This window comes from Pinus tabuliformis, chromosome 6 (assembly GCF_031772625.1).
Source record: "Pinus tabuliformis cultivar Carrire ecotype Pingquan chromosome 6, CPIR1, whole genome shotgun sequence".
In the NCBI taxonomy this organism is placed as follows: Eukaryota; Viridiplantae; Streptophyta; class Pinopsida; order Pinales; family Pinaceae; genus Pinus; species Pinus tabuliformis.
Window position 1 is genome coordinate 931,316,909 of NC_142292.1, and position 13,850 is coordinate 931,330,758.

Below are 13,850 nucleotides of genomic sequence, written 5' to 3' on the forward strand. Positions count from 1 at the left end.
AGGGAAGAAGATTTCTCTGAATCCTAAGGCATTCAAATGGATTTTCAAGCTACCAGAATCAAATAAGTGCTTAAAATTGTTGGCAACAAATAGTTTCCTAAAGTCACAAGTAGGTGGGACTAACATTATTCAAGAATTTATTTCCTCAACTTCGCATGTTCCTTTTGATATTTTCCTCCTAAATATTTACACAACCTTTTAGGGACTTCTATTGGCATTTTGCCTATATGATGTACAGATAAACTACAATGAATGTCACAAAATTCATTCTCTATTTTCTTTGTCACTCATATAAAAAAACTTATATTCGACTAGGCTGATGTCCTCCAATGAATTAGCTTTTCAATTAGTCAATTTGTCCAAGAGCAATAGATTCAATTATAATGGCATACCTGATAATAACCCTCGTCTTTAGCCATGTATTTCATGACTTACCATGTAATCCTAAATTGAAGCTCAACCAAGAACCAATTTAGTTAAGGTAACCCATATTATGGAAGCATAACATTTCTTTAAATTTTTATCTAGTCTAAGATGTCTTTGTAAAGAAAGTCAATTACATGATAACTAGACAAGAGCCTCATTGAATATCTACACAACACCAAGTTTTTCTATGGGGAAAAGGGGTGCATGAAGAAAGAGAAGGTAACATGGTAATTCTAATTTGTGGATTTGAAGGTAATCCATTGTTGTTACCAAAATTTGTTATAGATGGGTATATTGTTGATGAAATCTATAAGCAATACCTTGACTGGATAGTTATATTTGAATGAAAAAAGAAAAATAAATTTATGTATTTATATTTCAATATTGAATAAGTCACATTGCAGAGAGTCACATTGCAGAGTGTCTCATTGCAGAGCTTGCAAAGTCTTTAGATTATTTTAACTTAACCGAAGATGAAGCCCTTGAAGGATTTGATCCAAAAGGCCTATTTAGTGCACACCTAGATATTGCTAGGTATAGTAACTTGGTAACAAGAGTTACATTTTAAAGTGAGGAGAGTCAGAGTGCACCAACAAAAATGAAGATTTGGTAGTATATATTGAAGAAATTACTGAAGAATCCACCATTGACATGGGAGGAATATACAATGAAAGAGGAACAAATCCTGCGCAAAAATATCCACCTTGCACACCTGGTATTAGTCCAAGTTCATCTTCTTGTCAAAAGAAAAGAAAAAATAATACAAGTGGAAAAATGGTTCACAATGGGATATCAGGTGGTGGAGATGATGAAGAGTGTCCTAAGAGATTCACTCCAGAAAGAGTGTGCACGACTAAATCAACCAAATTGAAAAGTCTCCCCAAAATAGGAAGCATTGAAGCAGATATGGACATGTAAGTTTACAATGCTATACCACCTAATTGAGTTAGTGCTCATTTAGTATAAAAACATAAAATAATGGAGAAAATTGTTGAAGATGCCACTAGTTTTGATGACCTCCCTATCACATTGCAAAAGCAAAACTATGAAAGGGACAATAAAAATTTGAGAATTGAAAAAATAATGGTTTGTAATAAAAAAATTATTGACAAAGAAGAAATGGATGTTGATGTGTCTGGAGTTTCTGCCACAATGCTCTTAAAATTGTATCAAATTACTAGTGATATAATTGCATAGTCTATTAGTGAATAGGAAGGAGAAAACCTAATACTAAAGGCAAGAATAAAAGAGCTAGAAGGTTCTCTAAATCAGGGTCCTTTGTTAATGAATCTAATAGCAATAAGAGAACCACCATTAACAATTTATACCCCCAGTACACCCCATATATTTAATAAGCTCATAAACCTCCTTAATGCAATGAACTCATATATCATTAGTAATATCCGAAATATTGGAAATTATTGAACATGCATGGAAAGTAGCCCTCGATCTGTGCAAGTTAGTATAGAGCATTAGGTCATTTGTCAAGTGGGTTAAAATTAGTCTTGAGGGAGATAATCATTTCATAGATAATTACTTACTTCTAATGAAAGGCTTGATTTACTCCCTAATCTAGAGAGAAAAAAACAAGGACTCATGAATGCTAATCGAATGAAGCATGTCAAATCTGGATGGTATGAGAGAATTAAAACACTAGAGAACATTATTTATGAATGTGAAAAATTAGAGAATAGAAGAGTTGTTGCCTATGTCAAGGTAGTGGAGATTGTTCAGGATGTAAATGGTCCACGCATTACATGTGACTTTAGATGGATTTTGAGAGACATGCTAATGGTTGAATTGGTTAAGTTAAAATAGTCAAAAGAAATAGAGTTTGATAGTATAACTAATTTTACTTCAGAGGACATTAGAAAATGGCTAATTAATTTTATTAGTGTTAATGAACAAAACTTTTTCATGGTTGTGCAAGTGCAAGAAGAGGCTAGAGAAATTGAGGAGGATATTTTCAATGAATGCATAAAACAGGAGATTATAGTCCCTTCAATGAAATATTTCATTCAAGCTAAACTAAATAAATTCCTTCAAGAAATCATGAACCCAAAAGACAAGTAGCAGTCAAAAGATCATTTTATATGCTTTAACATATTGTAAGTTTTCTTAAATCTTGGAACTTTCATTTTTATGTTTACTAGTGTTTAATTATTTAGGTTTGTTAGATATGTTATCGTGAACTATGCTAATTATCAGATGGAGTTTCTTGTTTTTCCTTGTAGGTACCTTTTTCACATTATAGTTCATGAGATACCAATCCTAGTCCCCATTGGCATGAATGCATCCTTTTGTTATTAAGTATTAGGATTTTGATAAGTGCTTTAGGAATCAAACATTATCCTCTATACCAAAAACATTTGAAATGGTTTAATATCTAAATGTAGGCTCAATTACAAAATGCCTTCCATCGACATATGCCTTCCTTTGTCCATATTCCTTTGCTTCAGAGATAAATTATCATTTATTACGTGTACTTAATTTATTATAGAACAATTATTACTACTGTTCGGAATGGAGGGGTGGATAGTTAAAGAGAGAAGATGGCAGATATACATAGTAAATGAACTACTGAGATGAGGTATCAAAATATTCTCATTACCAATATAAAAAGCCTTCGGGAGAAAAAATATTGATCACCGTAAATCAAGGGTTGCGAAGTCTGTATTCAATTCTGGTTCCAATTTTGATTACTCTATTTCAATTATAATATTGTTTACCAATTTTGTTAAGAATTATGAGATAATGTTTTGCATAATATCTTGTATAGGTATGAATTTTGTAGATTTTTCCAAAAAAAAAAAATTGAACATAAGATTTTTAGCACAAACTTTGAGCTTTTATATTATAAATGATGTTCTGTAATTTATCACAATGAAAATGAGCATTCAACAACAGTTTTGGATCTATGATATTTTTCCCATCTAATATTTATTTTAATCATAGCTATGATGATTATCATTTGTATTTCGATAAATTTATTGTTATTGTAACTATGTTGGTTACTGTCTTCTCAAGCGTAAAGACTAATTACTTTATTCCAATTCTAATTTTGTTCACCAATTTTTTGAAGAATTCTATGATAGTGTTTGGCAATAGTTTTTGAGGATATGCTTTCTGCTTTTATATTATATCTAATGTTCTTTTAATTATTAGAATGAAAATGAATGTTCAACAACAATTTTGGTTCTTAGATTATTGTTATGTTTGTAGTATTTATTTTAATCATAGCTATAATGATTGAAATTTGAATCTGGATATAGTTCTTGTTACTCTAACTATGTTAGTTACTATTCAATACCTCTCAAGCACAAAGACTGATCACTCTATTCTAAATCTGAATCGATTCACCAATTTTATGAAGTGCTTTGAGATAATTTTTTACATAAGTTTTTGAGGATATGCTTTGAACTTTTATAATATATCTAATGTTTTGTTATTGATTAGAGTGATCTAAACTTTTGTAATTAAGTAATTAATGTTAATTTAAACTGAAGATAGTACTTTCATATCTATGTTTATGTTGCATGCATCAATTAGGTGTAAGACTAAATTCCTCTATGCTTACACAATTGTAGAAGGGGTCAAATGTTGGCTATTAATTTAAGTTAGCACATGCTTTACCTCTATACATTGTTTATTTGGCACAAAATTTAGCTTGTCACATGAATTTCTTTGGCATTGAAATTGGCTTGGCACATTCTTGCGCAACACAACTCTTTCCCTTTGTTACACATACTAACTTTTGTATGTCTACACACATTCTCATCTCCAAACCCTTCTTCAATTTACCTATATCATATAGATCATATGTTCCACATATGCACAAGTTATGAACTTTTGTACACACTCTCCCATTTGCACATTTTTTTCACACATTCTCATCATGCACAACACTTTTACTAAAATTTATTATCTCCATGTTGGTTCCATATTTTGTAAAGTTGTGAAACTTACATTTTTCCTTTAGACGTGCAATATGTGTTGTTCACAGATACGCTTTATCTCTACAGACACCTTGGTTTCACAATAATTAGTTCATGTAATCCTTATTTTTCACATGTCTTATTTCACACATCCCTTACTTGAGAAATGGCTGCAATAATATTTTCATGTTGTAAGGGGTAGGAGGCTCTTTAGGTGGTTGGGTTGATAATCAAAGACATGTATGTAAAATACTTAGTTGAATTCCAAGAAAAGACATCCATGCCACATTTTCCCTTCCGCATAGCCTTCAACTCATAAATGCATTAGCGTTGCACATGCCTTAATGCACACATCGCTTACTTTCACCAATATTAGCAAGAATAATCTTTTGTCAAGTAGAGACACTTGTAACATAGGCTCATAGACATTATAAAATTAGCTAGACAATCATTGTTCATAATTTATTTTAAATAGCATTGGAAATCTAAATACCACCACCTTTAAGCATTTTTGCCTCCACACACTTGTTGCATACATCTATATGTCATGTTTATTTTCCCATGTTTAATCAGGATCCAATGCAAAAAGTGCTCTATTGAATGTGTGAATATCCCTTTCGCATGCCTCTACTTCCATACACATCCACACTTCTGTACCTCCACATACATTCACACTCCTTATAATTATTCTACATATCTTAATTCCACACAATATATAAAACTTTTATGATTACAACATCCAACTAGTATAATGTAGAATCATTTTTATAAAGAATTTGCTACATATAACCTTCAAGTAGGTCCAACATATTTAATCATGAGGTGTTCAAGCAATATGAATATATTTCTCTTGAGTCATGGAAACTTATCTGAGGAAACAATTTCTTAATGCATAAATTATCTATTATATTGCATTACCCTCATCTCAGTTAAATTGTATAAGTAAAGTCATTGGATGGGAAACTCCTTGTTTTTGGACTTGAATATATAGATTCATGAAATTTGATGATATTCTTACTATTGTTTTCTTCAGTGCGGAATTTGTTGCATTCTCAAATTTAAGAGTAATAAGAAATATACTCACATTTGGTTCTTGGTCATTTTGAAATAAAGTATTTTTCTTCAAAAAGAAGAAGAAGAAGAAGGTCATAGACTATAGAAACACAAAATGCATTCACTGGTTACTGTTGCATACCAATGAGTAACACACATAACACTAATTATTGTTATATACATCGAAACCCAATCTAAGCCAAAGCACTATGTTATGTAGTTACATTACAAAATAATAACTCAGTGAACGTTGCTTCACATCAAACAAATTTCCATTTTAATTTTTTATAATGTATTTGTTATCAACAATCAAAGGTTAAAGGTTTTAAGTGTGTTGAATAAAAGAAGTGCAAAATAGGGGTATATTCGGGAGAACCTTTATGCCCCACTTCCACACCTACACACACTTCTTTTGTACACCTCCATTGCATACAACACTTCTTCTACACACCTTCGTTGTGTTTCTATCTATTGTTATTTAGTAATATGTATTTCATTTCATTCCATTCATAAACTCATATCAATGGTATCAAAGAAGTCTTATCTTTCTCTATTTTTCTGTGCATGTCCCCAAAGTGTAAATTTCTATGGTATTTGACAAATGCAAAATGTGAGATAAACTTAATCAATCTCCCACGGTGTTGACTAATGCATTTTAAAAAAATTAATTAGGCCTTAATTCTATAACTAGCAAAAGATACAATGTTCGTAAATGTAAATGTACTTCTTAAAATTATATAAAGTAAATACAAGATATGTGATCATGCAAGTATCACTTAATCGACATGTAATTAGGACATCATTCAAGTGCTTAATAGCATTTTTTATGACACATTATGTAAAGATTACTGCTTGTAAGCAAATAAAAAAGGTGTAGAGGAATCTGTACCCAGTATTAAAGTATTAAATATGGCTTAGTCCTACTATTAGCGAAGTCTCCACTATTGTTAAATGTAATATGTTTCAATATTTTTTGGTGAACTTGAAAATTGATTCATAATCAAAGCATATAGTGCTCCACTACTAGTGTCTGTCAAAGAAAATTGTGTAAACGGGAGGTGACGCCTATACAAAAAGCCATTTTTATCAAATAGAGTAAGCCAACATTGACATAGTGGTGGGTACCAACCCAACTATCAAGTTGCTTCATAGTACAGGTAGTTGAACACGCCTTCGTAAAATATTTATTTGTGGTTGTCCTTGCACGCCTTTTGACTTAGAGTTATTATTGAAAACATGGATGCTACTATCATGATTAAAAAAAAAATCACATTTATTTTAGTTCATAAATTTATGTCACTTCAGGTACATATATCGACAATATTAAAGAAAAAGCAAAGTGCAAAGTAAATGGATGAGATGGCTTTGGAATTTAGAGATGCATTTCCACTACTTTTCGTAAACTTTGGCTTTTGTATCTTCAATTGCTATTTATTGAGAGTGTCTTGTGTAACGGATTTCACATGCCAAATAGTAACAACTTGTGATCATATAACATACCAATAAATATACAGTTAAATGACATTGAGAACATGATTGATTGAGTATTTTCAAGTACAAAGTGAAAATTGCTAACAAAGGAAAGAAATAAGCTATTTGAAGTGATATGATTAACCGACTTTCTCTTATTGATGATAAATTTCAACAGTCAACTGTGTATGAGCGATATGTGAACTTGCCAATGAAAGAGAAGAATAGTAATAAGATGTGGACTAACGGATTGACGAATGCTGAATGTGTTCTAGAATTCTATGATTTCAGAGAATTTGTTTATTTGTACAAAACAAATTTTGATTCAAGCATAAGAAAAATTATGCTAGCAACAAAGAAGACCCAAATTCCTCTAACTCCTAAGCCATTTAGATGGATATCAAACTTGTCAAAACCAAATATGTGCTTAAAATTGTCAGAAGCAGATAGTTTTTTAGAGTCATAAGCAAGTAGGATGGACTTTATTTGAGAATTAATTTCCCCAACGTCCTAAGTTCCTTTTAATCTTTCTATTCTAGATATTTGTTTTTTTAGACAATTGTTTAAGAAATTTTGTTGGCTTTGTGCGCACTTAATGGGCCAAGAAACTACAAAAATGTCCAAAAATCCATTCTTTGTCTCCTTTATTACTCATACAAATAAGATTATTTATTTGACTCAGTTGATCTCATTTCCAATGAATTAACTTTTTAGTTAGTGAATTTGTTTAGGAGAAATAGATTCTTTATGTTGGCATACCTGATAACAACCCTTGTATCGATCCATGTATTTAATGACTTACCCTATAAACTTAAATTCAATATCAACAAACAACCAATGCAATTATGGCAACCCATACTGTGGAAGAAGAAATCTTCTTTAAATTTTTGTCTAATCCAAGATGTATTTGTAAAGCAAATCAATTACATGATACCTAGAAAAGAGCCCCATGGAATATCTACGCAAGCTCAAGTTTTCCTATGGGGAAAGGAGTGCATAAATAAAGATAAAATAACATGATTATTCGAAATTATGGATTTAAAGGTAAGCCACTGCTGCTACCAAAATTTGTTATAGATAAACATTTTGTTATTGAAGTCTGCAAGAAATACCATTACTGGCTAGTTATTTTTGTATCCAAAAAGAAAAAACATTTATTTCTTTTCCATTTACTATTGGATAAGTCATTGTGAAGAATGCATCTCATGTTATATATTTTGTAGAGTCTTTGGATTATTTTAACTTAAGATAATTTGAAGCTCACCAAGGTTTTGATCCAGAAGTCCTACTTACCACACACCTAGGTTTTGTTAGGTACGAGAAATTTTTTACAATATTTATAGAAGAAAGTGAGGAGAGTCAGAGTGCATCAACCAAAAATCTAGAACTGGTAACGGATACTGAAGAAATTGTTTAAGATTACAACACTAGCATGGAATAAAAATGCAAGCAAAGAGGCGCAAATCCTACTCAACAATCTCCACCTTGCATACCCGATACTGGTTCGAGTTCATCCTCCATTCAAAGGAACATAATTAAGGCTACTGTAAGTGGAAAATTGGTTCATACTGAGCTATCAAGTGGTGAAGATGATGAAGAGCCTCCTCGGAGATTCACTCTAAATAGATCACACATGGTTAAATCTGCCAAATCCAAAAGTCCCCATAAAATAGGAAGCATTGAAAATGATATGGACATAGAAGTTGACAACGTTATACCACATGAGTAGGTTACTGCTAATTTAGCATAAAATAAAAGATTAATTGAGAATTTTACCGAAGAAGTCAATACTTTTGATGACCACCTTGTGACATTGAAAAATACAAACTATGACAAGGACAAAAAAAAATTGAGGATTGAAAAAGTAAAGGTTCATAATAAAAATGTTATTGATCAAGTGGAAATGAATGTTGATGTGTTTGGCGTTGGAACCATGAGGAGCATGAAATTGCATCAAGCTACTGGTGACACACTTGCATAGTCTATTAGAAAACAAGAAGTAAAGAACCTGAGATTGAAAGCAAGAATAAAGGATCTAGAAGATGCTCTAAATCTGGGTCCTTTGTTAACAACTCGACTGGCAATTTAAGCATCACCATTGGAAATTTCTACCCCCAGTACACCCCATATATTTAACAAAGTCAACAATAGTCTTAATGATGTCAAATCATATACTATCACTAATATAATAACAAGGACAGGAAATTATTGAACACACATGGAAATCAGCTTCAGATTTGCGTCGTTTAGCATAGGGAATTAAGTCATTTGTTGATTTGGTTAAAAATAATCTTAAGGTAAACATGAATTTCCTAGAAAATTACTTACTTACTTTTAATCATAGTCTTGATTTCCTCTCTGATCTAGAGAAAAAAAGAAGACTCCCAAATGTTAATCGAATGAAGCAGGTCAAAGCTAGATGGTCTAAGAGAATTATGACACTAGAAAACATCATTTCTAAATGTGAAAAAATAGAAATTAGAAGAGGTGATTCCTTTCCCAAGGCAGTAGACATTTCTTAGGATCTAAATGGTCTAACATCACATGTGATTCTGATTTAATTTTGAGAGACACACTAATGGATAAATTGGAGAAGCTAAAAAAATAAAAGGAAACATAGTTTTATGATATAACTGATTTTACTATAAAATAAATTAGCAAATGGATAATTACTTTTGTTAGTAATAATTAACAATAATATTTTTTGGTTGCACAATCGCAAGAAGATTCTAGGAAAATTAAGAATGAGATATTAAATGAACATGTCAAAATGGAGATTACAGTCCCTACCATGAAATATTTGATTAAAGATATGGTGGAGAATTTTCTTCAAGAAACCATGAATATGAAAGATAACTAATAGTCAAACAATCATGGCCTATGATTTTACATATTGTGAGTGTTCTTAAATCTTGGAACATTCATTTTTCTGTTTACTAGTGTTTAATTATTCAGGTTTGTTGGTTATATTATCATTAACTAAGCCAATTCCTATGCAATTTATTGTTTTTTCTTGTAGATACATTTTTCAAATTACAGTTCACAAGAGCCCAATCCCAATCCCCATTGGGATGAATTCATTTAATTTTGTGATTAAGTATTAGGATTTTGATGAGTGCTTTAGACACCAAACTTTAATCTTTGTGCAAAACATTTAAAATGATTTAATATATAATGTAAGTTTAGTTACATAATGTATTCCATCCACATGTTTCTTCCCTTTCCTAGATACCTTTATTTCAGAGATAAATTATCATTTATTACGTGTACTTAATCTATTAAAGAACAATTATTGATATTTTTTTGGAATGCAAGGGTGAATAGTTAAAGAGAGAACATGTTAGAATGGCACGGTGAATGAGATGCTGGGATGAGGTATCAAAATATTCTCATTACCAATATAAGAAACATTTGCAATAAAAAAATATTGATCACGATAAATCAGGGGTTGCGAAGTTTGTACTCAATTATGATTACTATATTCTAGTTCTAACTCTCTTACGAATTTTGTGAAGAATCCTGAGATAATATTTTTCATAATATCTTGTATAGATATGAATTATGTGGCTTTTTCCAAACATATTAAATAAACATAATTTTTCGAGGATATGCTTTGAGCTTTTATATTATATCTAACCTTATGTTATTGATCACAATGAAATTAAATGCTCGAAAATAGTTTTTGATATCAAATATTTGTTCCATCTTTAGTATTTATTTTAATCATAGCTACCATGATTGGAATTTGAATATTTATAAATTTCTTGTTATTGTAGTTGTGTTGCTTACTGTTCAAGACTTCTCAATCAAAAAGACTGATTACTATGTTCCTATTCTGAATCTGTTCGCCAATTTTGTGGAAAATTATGTGATAATGTTTTGTATAAATTTTCGAGGATATACTTTGAGATTTTATATTACATCTAATGTTGTGATTGATCAAAATTAAAATGAACATTTGACCATAGTTTTAGATCTTATATATACATCTCCCAAGAATACAATGCTAACACGATGATGGTTAACAAAAGATTCAATGAAAAGGCATAATGTATTGAAGCTTTGTATTTCTATTTACTATAAAATTCAAAATATGTTATATGTTTTAATCTTTTAATGTTCAAAATTTGTTATAAGTTTTAATATTTTGTTTTTAGTTGAGTTAATTTCATTGTGCAAAGTGAGGAGGTGACATGAAGCTTTCATTGTGCTTCCTCCACACTCCCACACTCGACATAATGAAAACTTCCTTTGTTGTACAAGATGCTAATTTGTAATTTTGTGTGTCAATGTTCATATTTTTGGGTTAATTTGTACTTTGGTCCAACAATTTTCATGTAGTTTGTCTCACGATAAGTGAATTTCACCAAACGTGGAATCTATAGACTAAAAATATACTTTTTGATTTAGAAAATGTAGACGAGTTTTCTCACATATATTATTACATTAAATCATTCAATCATATACCTATTTAGCTCTTTGCGAAGATTCCTCTTGAGTCAATAATGTAATCGCTTTCCATCAAGTTGTAATGTTCATTTTCATTGTGCTTCCTCTACAACCCACACAATGAAAGCTTCCTTTACACCTCGTTAATGATGTCAACTGAAACATTCTAGATTAATGATGTTTCAAATTATATATTTTATAAACATTATATTGAGTGTATTTCTATTAGTCTCACATAGACATGTATTCTCCAAAAAGGAAAGTTGATCATGGAACTAACAAAATGCAATAAAATGAGACGTCAATATTCACGATAGAATGTCAAGCCTCATTTCTTCCACTAATTCACCTCAATTTCACAACATATGAAGCATTTCCTTCCTATAAAATACTTCTTCCATGGACAAACATAATTTATGACCTCATTATTTGTCTTTCCCAACATATGTCCAAAAATTAAAGACCACATGCAGTGCAGTCATATAAGTGAAACCTAGATATATATTGAAAAAGATCCATAATTTATATGCCACATCGATATTTACACATATTTGTTTTATAACTTTGCTTAGGATTCTACAAAATATATTTCATAATAAATACAAAATATATTTCCTTGGAGTACGGAGGTACAAAGGAAGCTTCTATTGTGTAGAGTATGGAGGTGCAAAGGAAGTGTTCATTGTGTAGATTGTGGAGGTACGAAAAAAGATTTTCATTGTGCAGAGTGTAGAGGCGTGAATGAATATTTCATTGGTATACTTTTGTACCTTCACACTTCTGCACCTCTACACTACGCATAATGAAAGCTTCGTCTGCACCTCAACTGAAATTAATATATTAACCTTATGGAACTTAAATTTTCAAGTATGCACTTGCATGACATATAATATTGTTGAGTGTTTTCCTCGCATATTTTTCTATATCTTTAGTGGTCCAGGAAACTTCTATAATGATTGCAAAGTGTTCATATCTTAGGGTTTAGCTTTCATTATGAAGAGTGTAGAGGTGTGGTTTGTGAAAACTATTGTGGAAACATAGTGTTCTCAAATAACAACAAAACACAGACCTCACACTACCTTAATGGCATTAACATATTGATAGCTATCAAAAGAGGCAGGGGCTATGTTGCTCTAGAACTATCACTCTTGATTTGAAATACACCAAGTGAGTTTTCCTAAAGCTCTATTTTTCCTATTCATCATGGATTCATTGAAGGGATATTGTTACTTTGGAATTTTCAATTTCATATTCAAGAATCATTAATGCACATATATTTTTCCATAGAGTTAGTAGTGTTTTACGGTTTTTTGTAAGGATATAGATGGTTTAAGGAGAGATGACACTTTATATAATTTGTTTCAGTTAAATTAAAGAGATTTAAATGCTTAGAGGAGGGAATTGTTATTGTTGTAGGTGTGATTTTATTCATAAGGTTTAGTGATCTAGGGACCTTGTTTTTAGGTTTGGAACAATGTAAACTTTGAAACGGGAACTATAAACTCAAAACGTGAACTCTGGCCAAAAAATCCCGAAAAAACATCAAAAACAGTGCTAAAAATGAAAAGTGTGTATACTAGAACGATGATTTTATTTTTTAGGGGTGAATTTTGAACATGTTTTAAAAATGGCAGTGACTACGAAATTTTAGTGCAAAATATAGCTTCAAAACGAAAGTGATGATATTGGAACAATGATTTTTTTTTTAGGGTCAATTATCAAACTTTTTAAAAAATGCTAGTAAAACCAAATTTTTATGTGCCAAACAAAGTTGTTAATGAGGAAAAAACACATTAATGTTTTTGGAAGGATATCATTTTTCTTTCCAAAGTATAAATTCAACATGTTTTCAACCATAACATGCTAGATACAAAAGAAAAATGATTGCAGGAATTGCCCAGCCACCAGTCGGGTGGGCGGGCGGGCCGCCGGGGTGGCGCTAGCCCAGCCGCACCACCCCGGCGGCCAGCCTGCCCACCCGGCTGGTGGCTGGGCAATTCCGGGAATCGACCAGCCACTAGCTGGGTGGGCGGGCAGGCCACCGGGGTGGCATGGCTAGTGACTGGGTGATTCCCGAAATCGCCCAGCCACCAGCCGGGCAGGCAGGCAGGCAGCCGGTGTGGTGCCAGCCCAGGTCGCGCCACCCCAGTGGTCCACCCACCCGGTGGCTGGGTGATTCCCGGAATCGCCCATCCACCAACCGGGTGGGCGGCTGGTGGCTGGGCAATTCCCGGAATCGCCCAGCCACTAGCTGGGTGGGCGAGTGGGCCATCGGGATGGCACCAGCCCAAGCTGTGCCACCCCGTCGGCCTGCTTGCCCGCTCAGCTGGTGGTTGGGTGATTCCCGGAAATGCCCAGCCACTAGCCGGGCGGGTGGGCGAGCCACCGGGGTGGTGCCAGCCCAAGCAGGGCCACCCTGACGGCCCGCCCGCTCGCTCGGCTGGTGGCTGGGTGATTCACGCCACCCCGCCTGCCCGGATGGTTGGTGGCTGGGTGATTTCGGGAATCGCCTAGGCA